Source organism: Anabrus simplex, chromosome 3, assembly GCF_040414725.1.
Source record: "Anabrus simplex isolate iqAnaSimp1 chromosome 3, ASM4041472v1, whole genome shotgun sequence".
NCBI lineage: Eukaryota > Metazoa > Arthropoda > Insecta > Orthoptera > Tettigoniidae > Anabrus > Anabrus simplex.
In genome coordinates this window covers 9938118-9951927 of record NC_090267.1, presented here as the reverse complement: position 1 = coordinate 9951927, position 13810 = coordinate 9938118, and the positions used below count along the sequence as shown (strand labels likewise).

At 36.5% G+C, this 13810-nt stretch overlaps 1 protein-coding gene across 9 annotated transcripts in view; it reads right to left on the bottom strand.

Annotated features, from left to right (window-relative positions):
- LOC136866606 (oocyte zinc finger protein XlCOF6-like) overlaps nucleotides 1-13810 on the bottom strand; it is a 214414-nt gene that overhangs the window by 184011 nt on the left and 16593 nt on the right. The window lies entirely within an intron of this gene.

Genomic DNA, 13810 nt, shown 5'->3' with positions numbered 1-13810 from the left:
TCGAAGCGGGTACAAGTCTTATTGCAGCTCTGATGACATTGCACAAATTTGTGAATAGTTTCGTCCGTACGACTTGTGCAATGAAAAACACGTCGAATCCATACGGTACATCTGTGTTTCGCAGTTAGGAAATGTCCGCCTCTGTAGCGTAGGTCTACTGCAGCTCTGATGACGTCGCACAAATAGCTTCGTGTCCAACCCGCACATTGCAAGCATGCATCAGTCATGCTATATGCCTGTGTTTTGTAGTTAATAATGTCCGCCAGCATAATGGCTAGCACAATTAGTTGCTGTTTTCGGGGGCCTGACTTAGGATTCCCAGTACCGTACTACCAGGGATTTACGAATGGCAGGAAGGCTGATATGTGGTAAAAGCGGTCCCTGCAACTTCCCTCCATTGGGCGTGTCTTAAAAGGGCAGCATAACCTCAGGATGAGGAAACGAGTTTACCTTAGTTGAGAAATATTTGCGGTTATTGCTATTAATACAGCAGGCGAGATCATTAAAAAAGTGGTTGTTTAATATCTTGTAACTTGGGCCATTATAGGTATATATTTGGAGAGAAGTAAGTTTAAAACATGACAAAAGCTATCCAATTAAAACTATTGTTTTACTCGCCGACATACCTAACGAAAATAATAATTTTATGTCCAGACGTACTTTAAACGACTTTTGGAGACACCAAACAAAACGTACTAGGGTACCGGTATGTGTTAATAAAAAAAGAGACAACGAACGTACAAATTAAACATTATGATAATAAAACTCATTACAGCCACACCTGTAAATATCCATAAATGCAGTATATTTTCCTGTTATTTGTTTTTATATTTTCCGTTGAATGTTTGGCACTATCAGGGCGATAATACACCTAATCTAAACAATGTGGTCTGACTTATCTCATGGACAAATGTTTACGCAAATCCTGATGTGACAAATGTATAGAACAAGCATGACATATACTCAAAAATAAGGGTCTGTGTTTCAACAGCCGCAGTTATCAAAAGAATGTTACCAGTTACTATGTATTACATTCGGAAGTACAACTTGTAACATATGCTAGTTATCAGCTGATGGTTTGGCATGCCTTCTAGAGTACGGCTTTATTTGGAAGGACTGGCTTCTGCTACATATACACCAACTGGGAATATCAGAGATCATCTGGGAATAGATCTACACTGTTTAGACTCTATAGTCGGGAACAAATTTATTTTCAAAAGTTTCACTAAGACGGAACCTCGTATGCTCTTGCTTGCAGTGCATGGCTGATGCAACTGAAGAGAGATAGCAGTGAAGATGACGTCACATAGAACGCCAACACGTCTGCTGGAAGTTGGCGGTGCAAGGCAATAATGAGCTTTGAAATAAGAATAATAGTTAACACCACCTTTACAATATTTAACTTTCCTCATATTTAGGAAATAAACATTACAACAGGCGTTGCAAGATGGGACATGTTTCGCTTAACTGTCGTCAGGATCATCAGCCGAAAATAAATCTTAGCCTAAAGTTAGGTCAGGGCCCCGAACCTAGTGTCATTAAAATATATGGTACCCTAAGAAACAACATTAACATTTAGGAAAATCAAATAGGCTAAAAACTAGTGTGAAAAAAAACATAAAATATTACAACATGGCTAAGAGAAAAAAACACAATCATGTTGTAACAGAGCATAAAAACAGAAAGTACAATACAGAGCCGATAGTGAAATAATTAAAATCATTAGGGTATCATTGCTACCAGTCAGACAATCAGAATGTTCAAACATAAAACTAAAGTGAAAATATATAAGTGTTCATCATGGCTAAGTTAGAAAAAAACACATAATCGTGTTGCCAGAGGTTAAAAACATTAGGTACAACACAGAGCTGACAGTGTAATAATCAAACTCATAGCTGCCAGTCAGTTAATAAGAATGTTCATCATGACAAAAAATGATGATTATATTCTTTTGAATGAAGAAATAATTATATCACACTCTTGTATAGAATACGTGAGACGGGCAAGAGAAATCACATATTGTAGCTGACATGGAGTAGTAACACTTCAAACAGGAATTGATCACGCCTGAAGCGCTTCATTTTTACAGGGAGTCCAAGATCGAAACAGAAAAAAATAAGATGCCAAGTGCGTGACTGAAATCTGAAAAATGGAAAAAGGAAAAAGATGTACTCGGGCCTTAAAAATAGGGTGTTCAAAATGGGAGTCTAAGATCACTTACCTCTTATGTTGGATAAGCGTTGACCGGAGACATTAGCCATTCAAGGGGGTCTGTTAAACGCATGCCCGTTGCTGCGTGTGTTGTATCTGTGAGCTTGCTTAGGCAGAGAGTAAGTTGGGACGGGAAGGATAGGCGCAACAATGAGAGTGCTGGAAGCTGGCGGCGGAGTTGTATTATAGGGAGGGGGTAAGGTGGAATCTGTTATGATGACCGGAGGGGTATTTAACGGTTTATAATTGAAGATTTTTGTGAAATTGTAATAATTTTTATTAAAATTAGTGAGTAACTTGGGGACTTGTTCAATTAATGGGCTGTTGTTCTCTGGGACATCATTCAAATTATTATTACTATTATTAAAATGTTGATCCAAGAAAATGTATGTATTTTCCAATCCAGTCATTAAGCTGCTTTTATTTACATATTTTATAATGTGGAGGTCCTGATCAATTGTAGAATAATTGTGGCTGGAATCCCTCATTTGGTGCTCATGGCAGAGTATTTTTTATGCTTCAAGGCATTATAATGTTCCAAGTATCTAGTTCTAAAACTGCGGCCAGTTTGTCCGATATAAGAAAATTCACACTGGGGGCATTTGAGTCTGTAAATACCAGAGTTAGAAAATTTGTCCTGAGTAGTATTTACCAAGTTGGAATTAAAGAATATATTCCGATTAGTGTTGAGGGTTCGGTAGGCAATTCTGATGTTATGCTTCTTAAATGGGTTGGTAATGCTGTATATGGTGGGGTTAGTGAAGGTGAAGGTGGCAGTGTTTATTCTTTTTGGCTTACCTGGAATTAAATTTGTAGTAGTTTTTGATTTCATTTTACCAATAATCTTATTTATCAGGTTTGAATTTATAAATACATATATATTCAACCCTTCACCCTTCCAGCCTTTGAAATGTGGCACCGGCATAAGACTATCACAAGGTCGCTGACTGGGTACTACCCACAGAGACATCTTCGAATGTTAACTAACCTTAAAAATTATTAGGCAGGAAGTATAAAAGAGAAGAAAAATAATTAAAATAAGGAGATCTGAATGAGAACCTTTTACAAACACAGATTTATTGAAAAGAAATTCTAAACTTTGGCAAAGCAATACCCCTATACAAATCAACAAAATTTCGGACCAAATATTTGTACATCACACTCTACATCATCCGATTCATCTGAATTCTGTTCAAATTTCATTATCATTTATTATGAGACACTCCTTGCCATCATTTGTTACAAATTCATCAATGTAAATTACCAAAATAATGTTTCTAATTTTCGTCAACTCCGACTATGAGGTATCAACAACATGACTCATAAATTCAAATTTTCTTCCAACCACATTACTTAATTTGATTCCTATTGCATCTCATTTTATTTACCACCGTTACTCTACTCCAATACCTCCAATTTTAATTCAATTCAATTTCAATCATATCTGGTTAACACCATATTTCAAAATTATTAATAATAAAAAAATGCTATTATAATTTACCATCATAACATTCATTAGCTCATCAGAGTGACCTTTGAAATCTTTAATATAAATATTCTTTGAATAAATTAATCCGTATTTACTTTCCATACTTTCAAATTATTCCATCACTATGTTATAAACCTTGTAATTATAATTATTAAATTATTTATTTTATTACAATCTTCCATTCTGAAATTTATGAAGCTATATGAAGTCATTAAATCCAACATTCGCCGTATAATTCGTGAACTCCTCATTTCAATTAATTAAATTCATTAAATTATTATTATTCACTAAATCCGAGGTTATGATGTCATTATAATCGTTACCTCTGAAATCATTAAATTATTCAATTACATTTGGTAAAATCAGATAATCCTTAAATCCAAAATTTGTTAAATTATTAAATTATTTGTCTCAATAATTTATAAAAATAATTCCTAATATTATTGAAGTCCGAAATTTATCTGACTTATTCTTTCTCATAACATCCTCCACTCCTATAAATGCTGGTAATATGGAACACTCGCACGAATCGAAAGTAATCCTGACATAAATAAATTAATTTACTACTCTGATTCATTTAAATTATAAATATCCCGCACATACATAATCAGCTGTTTTCATAATACGTATAACATATGCCTACTCTGTAGCAAGAAACCTACACTACTATTGTAATACACAACTTAATCTCCACTGATTCTAAAAACAATGGGACAGAACCTCATTGTCGCAAATAAAATTAACCATACGTGAACTGAATTCACACATTAACAAGAAATAATACAACTGCAAACCAAAATTTGCATTGCTCAACACACAGTAGAACATATAACATTGAAACAAACACAACATCAGTCAACCAAATAATCACAGGGAAAATCATCATTCATTGACCTTGGCCGGGCATCGAACTCCGACCCTCAGCATAGCATCATTACAGTGACCTATCATTTCACTCGTCACAATGAACTGTCACGAAGTATATCTATTATTTTTAATTTCAATGTGCTGTCCTAAATTCCTCAAACAGGACTATATTATGAATGACTTTAATTCTTTTACTTGTAAGACCCTGCCAACGCTGTCTGACTTCCTTTAATACACAGCATGCCGACACGGGCGACTTCCTTATCTCAAGCACCTCGCTCATTTGATTAACAAGGCATTTCAACTCGTCCGCACCCAATTAATATTTTTCTCTCTCCGCTATAATGAACTCAGATGTTTTCCTCAAAATCATCTTTCTTATCCTTGCTTTCTGGGCGAACAGTAACCATTATATATAACACTCTCAATGCACATTATTTGCTCCATATCTCACTTGTTTAATTCTACATTCCCCGATCAACATTATTAAGAAACACGTATATCACTATGCCGGTATTTATTCATATATTGCACTACACAATCTCATTAATTCGTCCCCTGCTGCTGGCATTTTATGTCTTAAAAGCTCTACTTCGAAACTGGACTAACTACATCTCAGATAAATTATATGATGAAACCTATTCCCTACAGCACATTTTTCGTCCACTGGTTAACAACACATATAACTTACTGATGACATACACTCTCAAATTTCACTGTAATGTGCCTGAATAACCAAGGTTCGAATCTTTCGGTCAATGAAATTCCTCTCGACGATCTTGCTGTCATGCAACATGCTAGGCTAATCTATTTATTCCCTTGACTATGAACTTACACTGATTGCCTCCTATATCACTTTATATATTCACACACACGCTAGTATTTATCAGAAGATCGCGCACTAAAGAAAACAATATTTCACACACGTATTTATCAATATAGAAGATCATTATTTATATACACATATTATTTCATCATTTATGAAGACCATATTCAACACACGCCTCTTATTTACATATTCACTCCCCCCAGGCATCAGTATAAAATTTACGCCCTAAAACTCTAACTATCCTTGCTACAGTAAAATAAAAGAAATATAAAATGAATTGTCATGCATTAAATTATTTACAAGTTAACACCTAATCAGATATAATGAATCAGGGTACTCATCGATTCGGCGACACTCCATACTCAGCTCCATGGCCTCATGGTTTCAGGTCGGCCCCATGATGAACTTAAGCCATCATATAGGCGGCCTTAACACGTGAACCAATGCCTTTCTCCATGACCATGTTCTTCATTCTTGCAGGCTTTAATGAATTCACATGGCTTCACGCATTAACAGACTAAAATACACACAAACACATATATAAGTAACTTATAATAGCACATTAAACACTTATTTACACCAATAATGAATACTTTGTCTCTGCTCTTTTCGCGAGTTTAACACGCGGCACTGCAAAGCGTCCTTGCATCGATCTCGTTCCGGTCTTTCTACTTTGCCACAGTTAATATTGTAAAATTGCCTTTCCAAATTCTACAAGATTTTCCCTCGTTATTCAGTTGAAAATGTAGTCTATCGGATCTCGTTGTATCCCATCGACAATTATAGTTAATGGTCTGAGAAATGCTCAACATTGTTAGTCCGCGTTGATCACCATGCGCTTTAAATCCGAGCCATTCAAATTCACGTAGCAGAGTGAGTCTTCAGAGCGGCATGCGTCTTCTTCCTGCACACGAGCTTCCGGGTACGGAGCTCGGGGAACCCCATCAACAGTCGTGTAATATCCCGTCATGTATGCCTGCATTTATTTATTACAATAAATCATTAGAAATATGCCGTCTTTAATTCTCGTCCACGGGAGAGTTTAACATTGATTTCACATTGTCCCTTGGTGGATTTCATTAATTTTGGAGGTCATTCGTACGGCATCCATCTTTAATTTTCCCCCATCACTTCAAACTTACTATGCTGCTATTCGCTACTCGAAAATGCTGCCAACTTAAAACTGAGTACCTTGATCACACACCTCACGGAATATTCCATTACTTCCTATTGCAACATCAAATGACCCTGACACGTGGAACTTAGCTCCAAGCTTGGACAGGCGAAATTGCGTCACACATCCGAACTCTAAAGAAACTGTAGTCCATTCCCTTATACTTTTCTGTAATTTATAATATTTTAAGACAATGTTATGAGCCAATTGGGCTCAATATTATACCCGTAACACGGTTCTCAATCAAAGTCCCCGATGTATGCGGAGTTATGCTACCTGCCGAACACCCTTCCCCTGCGAACATGTCAGCTGTGAGCGGAGGGGAAGTGAGACGACTGAGTAACATGGCCAAGTCTAAAGTTATGAATTTCATGGCCGTTCCGTATTGAACCGAGAATCACAATAGTAATTTAATATAACAGATTCCACTTTTTCAATACACAATTGTTGCACTATAGGTTATATTACAACATATTAGTTAAAATGGTACCGGTTTTGACACGTATACAGTGTCATCATCAGCCATAGGTAAAACTAAGCAAGTAAATAGGTTTGCATATAGCAACAAAATATACAGGTTAAATAAAATTCATAAAATTGTCACGTTTAAAATAGTTCATATTAAATGTCCACAGATATCTACACGTTGTTGGCGTATTAGTCTTATACATTATCTGGAGTTTTTACTGTGGAATTTATACTTTGATATGATAAAAACCCTTGCGAACACGTTAAAATCTTCTTTTTGATACTGTATCCTCTCCACACTATAAGCTTTCCGGCACGCTGCAACAAGGTTTTACGTCCCGATTGAACCGAGGAACTATAGTCCTACACAATATAATAGGCCCCACAGGTACATTTTAACACCAAAAGCATAACTTCAAATTAAGAAGACTATACAACCAGCAGTGACTGGACTATTTCTCAATACATTATCATGAACAAGATTTTAACATGTTCGCAGGGGTTTTTATCATATCAAAGTATAAATTCCACAGTAAACACTCTAGATAATGTATAAGACTAATACGCCGTAAACGTGTAGATATCTGTGGACATTTTATATGAACTATTTTAAACGTGACAATTTTATGAATTTTATTTAACCTGTATATTTTGTTGCTATATGCAAACCTATTTACTTGCTTAGTTTTACCTATGGCTGATGATGACACTGTATACATGTCGAAACTAGTACCATTTTAACTAATATGTTGTAATATAACCTATAGTGCAACAATTGTGTATTGAAAAGGTGGAATCTGTTATATTAAATTACTATAGTAACATGGCCAAGGTTGTATTACGTCAGACAGAATGATCCATTCTTTTTCATCGTTAATTTCTTCCAGATGGATTAATGATATGAAGAAATAAACCACATCACTGTGTAGCCTAAATTTTTATAGTCATAATCTCCAAGTTTGATGGAGATCCGTTAAAATTTGCGTCAGATATTAGCAAATACAGTTCCCAGGGGATAGTGAATAAATCGGCAGGCATTTCGCTTGTCAAGCCAGTCTACCTTGTGCCACAGTCGAGGCCGGTCGGTCGGCTGTTGGTCATGCTGTTGCCGTGATGTTAGTCGCCAGTTCGAATCTCCGATGGAAGTTTAAGTTCGTGTACTATTGAACTCTGATTCTACAACGCATCTACAAAACTTAGAAGTATTACAGCATCGCTTGCATGTGGTAATGGAAGTTGTGTACGAGTTGAGACGTGAACAGTTAAGGTGTTTAACTATTTACAGGAACAGTGTGATTCGAACTAGTAAGATACTAAGCTATCCAGTACTTCAATGTAATTTGATGTTTAAATTACAGGAGATGATCGGATTTGAATGACAGTGTTTAAACTTCACAAAGTGATTTAACATTGAATGCTAAAAGTGAGAAAACATTGTCGTTCGTGACACTTCAAAACTGTACATAATTTTGTATTTAATCCTGACAAGTGATAAACCTGTGCTAATCGCGAGACGTAATTCAGTATTTCAAACTGTACAGGCGATTGAATTTTGTGACAGTGTTACTCTACCAAGGTGTTAGAACATTTCGACAAACTATGAGTTTATGTTACAAGCTACTGACACAAGTAGTTGAATTTAACATTGCTATTGAACTTAAGATTTATTTTCCAAGTGACCATATTCACGATAGAACATAGCCTTAGAACTGTGGTTAAATAAACTGGTACACTTAACATTTGTTGTGTTGAACCCAGGACGGTTCCTAAAAGGACAGTGTTTTCTTTATTTAATTGTGAACGGGACTAAATTCATCCCAGAACAAATTCTTTGGTTTCATTTATTTCTAGAATTAATTCGAACTTGAACTGTGTAAAATTTGGAAGTGGAATATTTTATTTTCGACGTCACTATTTAGCCGAAGTTCTCATATTTAACTTTGATAAAGTGACTTATTTATTTTCTGTGGCTGATATGTCACAGATGTAATTTTGAGTTCAATTCAAGCCCTCAGCAATAACTGTGTTCATTAGTGAATCCCACTGTGAAATCGACTGACTGCAGCCCACTACAATTATTTCATTTGTGCAGACCAGTCACTTAGGATCTATTTCATGCCCAGTGCCATGGTACAACCAAGACTACGGTTGCTCCTAGACCATCCAGACCTCCGAGATATTCGAGACCTTCCAGATATTGAAGACCGGCTCGGAAGATGGTGCCATCATAAGCAGACATTTTGACCCGCAATGTATCAGGGCCAATTCCACCCCCAAGCAGAAGTACTCATTATAACTGCTGTGCTGAGGTGATGTTGAAATCTCACTTTATTTCATGAATAAACTTTATGATATCCCAGAGAACAACAGCCCATTAATTGAACTAGTCCCCAAGTTACTCACTAATTTTAATATATACCGAGCTCGATAGCTGCAGTCGCTTAAGTGCAGCCAGTATCCAGTATTCAGGAGATAGTAGGTTCGAACCCCACTGTCGGCAGCCCTGAAAATGGTTTTCCGTGGTGTCCCATTTTCACACCAGCCAATTGCTGGGGCTGTACCTTAATTAAGGCCATGGCCGCTTCCTTCCCACTCCTAGTCCTCCCCTGTTCCATCGTTGCCATAAGACCTATCTGTGCCGGTGCGACGTAAAGCAAGTAGCAAAAAAAAATTTTTAATATCAATCATTACAATTTCACAAAAATCTTCAATTATAAACCTTTAAATACCCCTCCGGTCATCATAACAGATTCCACCTTACCCCCTCCCTATAATACAACTCCGCCGCCAGCTTCCAGCACTCTCATTGTTGCGCCTATCCCTCCCGTCCCAACTTACTCTCCACCTAAGCAAGCTCACAGATACAACACACGCAGCAACGGGCATACATTTAACAGGCCCCCTTGAACGGCTAATATCTCCGGTCAACGCTGATCCAAAATAACAGGTAAGCGATCTTAGACTCCCATTTTGAACACCCTAATTTCAAGGCCCAAGTACATCTTTTTCCTTTTTCCATTTTTCAGATTTTAGTTCACGCACTTGGCATCTTATTTTGTGCCGTTTCGATCTTGGACTCCAAGTAAAAATGAAGCGGCTTCAGGCGTGATCAATTCCTGTTTGAAGTGTTACTACTCCGTGTCTGCTACAATATGTGATTTCTCTTGCCCGTCTCACGTATTCTATACAAGAGTGTGATTTAATTATTTCTTCATTCAAAAGAATATAATAATTTTTTTGTCATGATGAACATTCTTATTAACTGACTGGCAGCTATGAGTTTGATTATTCCACTGCCAACTCTGTGTTGTACCGTATGTTTTTAACCTCTGAAAACACGATTATGTGTTTTTTTCTAATTTAGCCATGATGAACACATATATTTTCACTCTTGTTTTATGTTTTAACATTCTGATTGACTGGTAGCAATGATACCCTAATGATTTTAATTATTACACTACCAGTTCTGTATTGTACTTTCTGTTTTTATCCTCTGTTTCAACACGATTGTGTGTTTTTCTCTTAGCCATGTTGTAATATTTTATAATTTTTTCACACTAGTTTTTAGCCTATTTGATTTCCTAAATGTAAATGTTGTTTCTTAGGGTACCATATATTTTAAATGACACAAGGTTAGGGGCCCTGACCTAACTTTAGGTTAAGATTTATTTTCGGCTGATGATGCTGACGACAGTTAAGCGAAATATGTCCCATCTCACAACGCCTGTTGTAATGTTTATTTCCTAAATATGAGGAAAGTTAAGTATGGAAAGGTGGTGTTAACTATTTTTCTTATTTTAAAGTTCATAATCTGATATCCAATACGGTCTACAATGAGGTTTATTACTTGCAAGGCAATAATTCAAATGAAAGCAGTGATCAGGTTTACTGTGTCGTAGGCCTACTGCTGAACTGACAGAGACAAATGACTGGCCATTAAGTTCTTTTGTATCAGTATTGAAATATATAACACGATACCCTTATCCCTTTCTTTTACAGGATTGAGTATGAAGTGAGACGAATCTTCTTAGCGAGTTTTTACGGCCGTATGCCCATCCTGATGTCAACCTCACCAGAGGAATTAATGAGATGTAACGAATGACGTGATATGAGTAACTAAAACTGACTTTTATATGTACCATAGGCCTAAAAGTCGTGTTCACCATTTTTTTTTTTTTTACATTTAGAGATCTGCCTTCCGACGAAAATAGCCAGTATAAATTACATACATTCTAACTTTGTTAAATAATAGTATAGAGTGTTTACACGTACAATTTATAGCTCTTTATAATCTAGAAGTCATGAGTTCGTTGCACAAAATTATGTGGTTATCGCATATTGGACCCCTTTTAATATTTTTGGCTGTAAAAGTGGAAGAAAAAGAGGTCTAATAGGCGAGTAAATACGGTAAGTGTGGCAAAGGATCTGCAGAGGTCAACACCACGAACAAATATCATTTTAAAACAAATCTATTTGAAAGATAAGAGATAGGTGAAGTGGTATCAGGGCAGTAGTCCGAGTAGTGAGCAGAATGAGGCACACAAATGTTCAGTCTGGATCAGCAAGCCTTTGTAGGTCAACGGGGAGAATGGTATGAGGAGTAGAATGTGCAAAGGTTTGCGTGTCCAGTCAGGAGAGATAGGAAAGTCTTTAACCTTCATATGCCGTTTGCTGATGATTGCCGCTTTATTTTATATCACATTATATTATGACATCTTAATGTTTTCTTCTTGCCGTTGCTTACATTTTGTTTTATAGTGATGTAATACCATGGCGGGCAGATCTCAAATAGGAGCTGGCCAGGGGCCATTCTGCCGTGGTGAAGATTAATTATTTCCTCTATTTTGTTTGTTTGATTGCCTATTTTATCTAATTTAACTTCATTTAATTTAAATTTTGTTAGTGTAACTATTGTGTTTTGTTGGTTTGTTTGGTATCTGTGCAGTAAGTGGAGATGAGCCGATTATTTTATGGTAAATTATTTTGGTTTGTTTGTTTGTTCAGTTAGTGCTATTTGATTGTGTAAGCATATAGTTTGGTATTTAGGTAGAATTTAAGTTGAAAGAGCTTGTCTAGGTTGGGCGTTGTCATTTTTCTTCATTAATAGATCAAAGGTAGCAAATACTGTAGATCTGGAGGAAAATAAAGAAATAAAGAAAGTTAAACATAATGACAGGAAGAGAGGGCAAGAGAAAAGGGGGACTTGAAATGACAATGACAAACTCCACACCTTGTCTTCCCTTTCTGTTCTTCTGTTTTCCTACACTGCCTTGTCACGTTATTTACGCGTTCCTATGATTATAGATATGACCTGACATATTACTTGTTTGCTCCTTCCCACTGCTCAGTTCCCAGAGAGGTTTCTGTTACACTGGTTCTCATCCAAACAAAACTCTCCATACGATGACATGCCTAACATATATAAATTCAGTCAACAAACAGTCATTTCTTTGATTGTTGTTTAACTATAAAGAATATGGAATTTGAAAAGACTCTGTTCAGGTACCGTACTTTAAAACTACCATAAGACAACCACAGAAATGCATACAGACGTTTACTTTTTCATTCAACACACAATGCTTTCACAGAAGGGCTCTAATAAAGGTGAAAGGCCTAAATGTAGTTAACTGAAATTAAGCATTTCATCGATAGAACAATGGTCAGCTGAATTCACCAACTGAACCTTACTAAGGAAAGATAAAGGATGATACCCGAGGATATGTGTCTAACACTTGTCCTGTTTCTTTAGACAGTTAGGAACGAAGAGAGAGAAATCTTCACAGTGAGTTTTTATGTCCAGATGCCGTTTCTAACGTCAACCTCATCAGAGGAGTCAATGAGTAAAAATTATGTAAGACACCAGGTAGGGAGGGCCAATATACAGTCTACTTCTGTCAAATAGCACTACAGAATCAGCTCAAGGCTTATCTCATAAACTGTAATTGGTTACCAGGATATTTTAAATTAATGCTGTGGTTAAATGTAAGAGAGGACCAACAGTGCAACTTCACAAACAAACAAAGCAAATAAGTAAATAAATAAATAAAGATCTCCATGCGATGGATGCAGATTAGGAATTAGAAATTATACACCACCTCTTCTCTTGCTGTGACAGATAACATTATAATAGTGATTGACATTATTAACAAACACGACTCAAACCAGCTAACCATGGTGTCAGACCATACAGACTTGACATGTCAAAAATCATTGTCACCAGCTGGGTAACACAACTGATGTTGAATACTTTAAACTGAATATTTAGCAAGAGGTAAGGAAATACTAGTGGATTGTATAGCAAATATTGCTTAAGTAAATCAAAGTTTTATGGTACCTGGGGAAAAATGCTGCAGTTTTTGTTGCTCACACTGCCTGTGCTCAGTGCTCTCAGATGAGATTGGCCATACCCAAAAAGGACTACCAGTGCACTGACTTTTATACAGGGATGTGACAGCCAACACCACTTCCAGCAACAGCTTATAATAACTTTGAGCTAACGTCATAACATCATGCTAACACACCGTGTTTGAAGCTGGCAACTCTCCTGATACACTCCTAGTAACAACAAAACCAGGTGGCACACATCACATAGTGGAGAGCCTTAGAACTATACCACACACCATGCTGGACTTAAGGGAAGTGCTCGAAAAATTATAAAATCTGGGTAAGAAAATGGGCAAATTAGTATTTTTACAAGGATCTTCAAATTGATGTCTTAAAATGGGAGGTCACTTTCTTATATCTGTTCAGCAGTTTTCTCACAATTTCCATT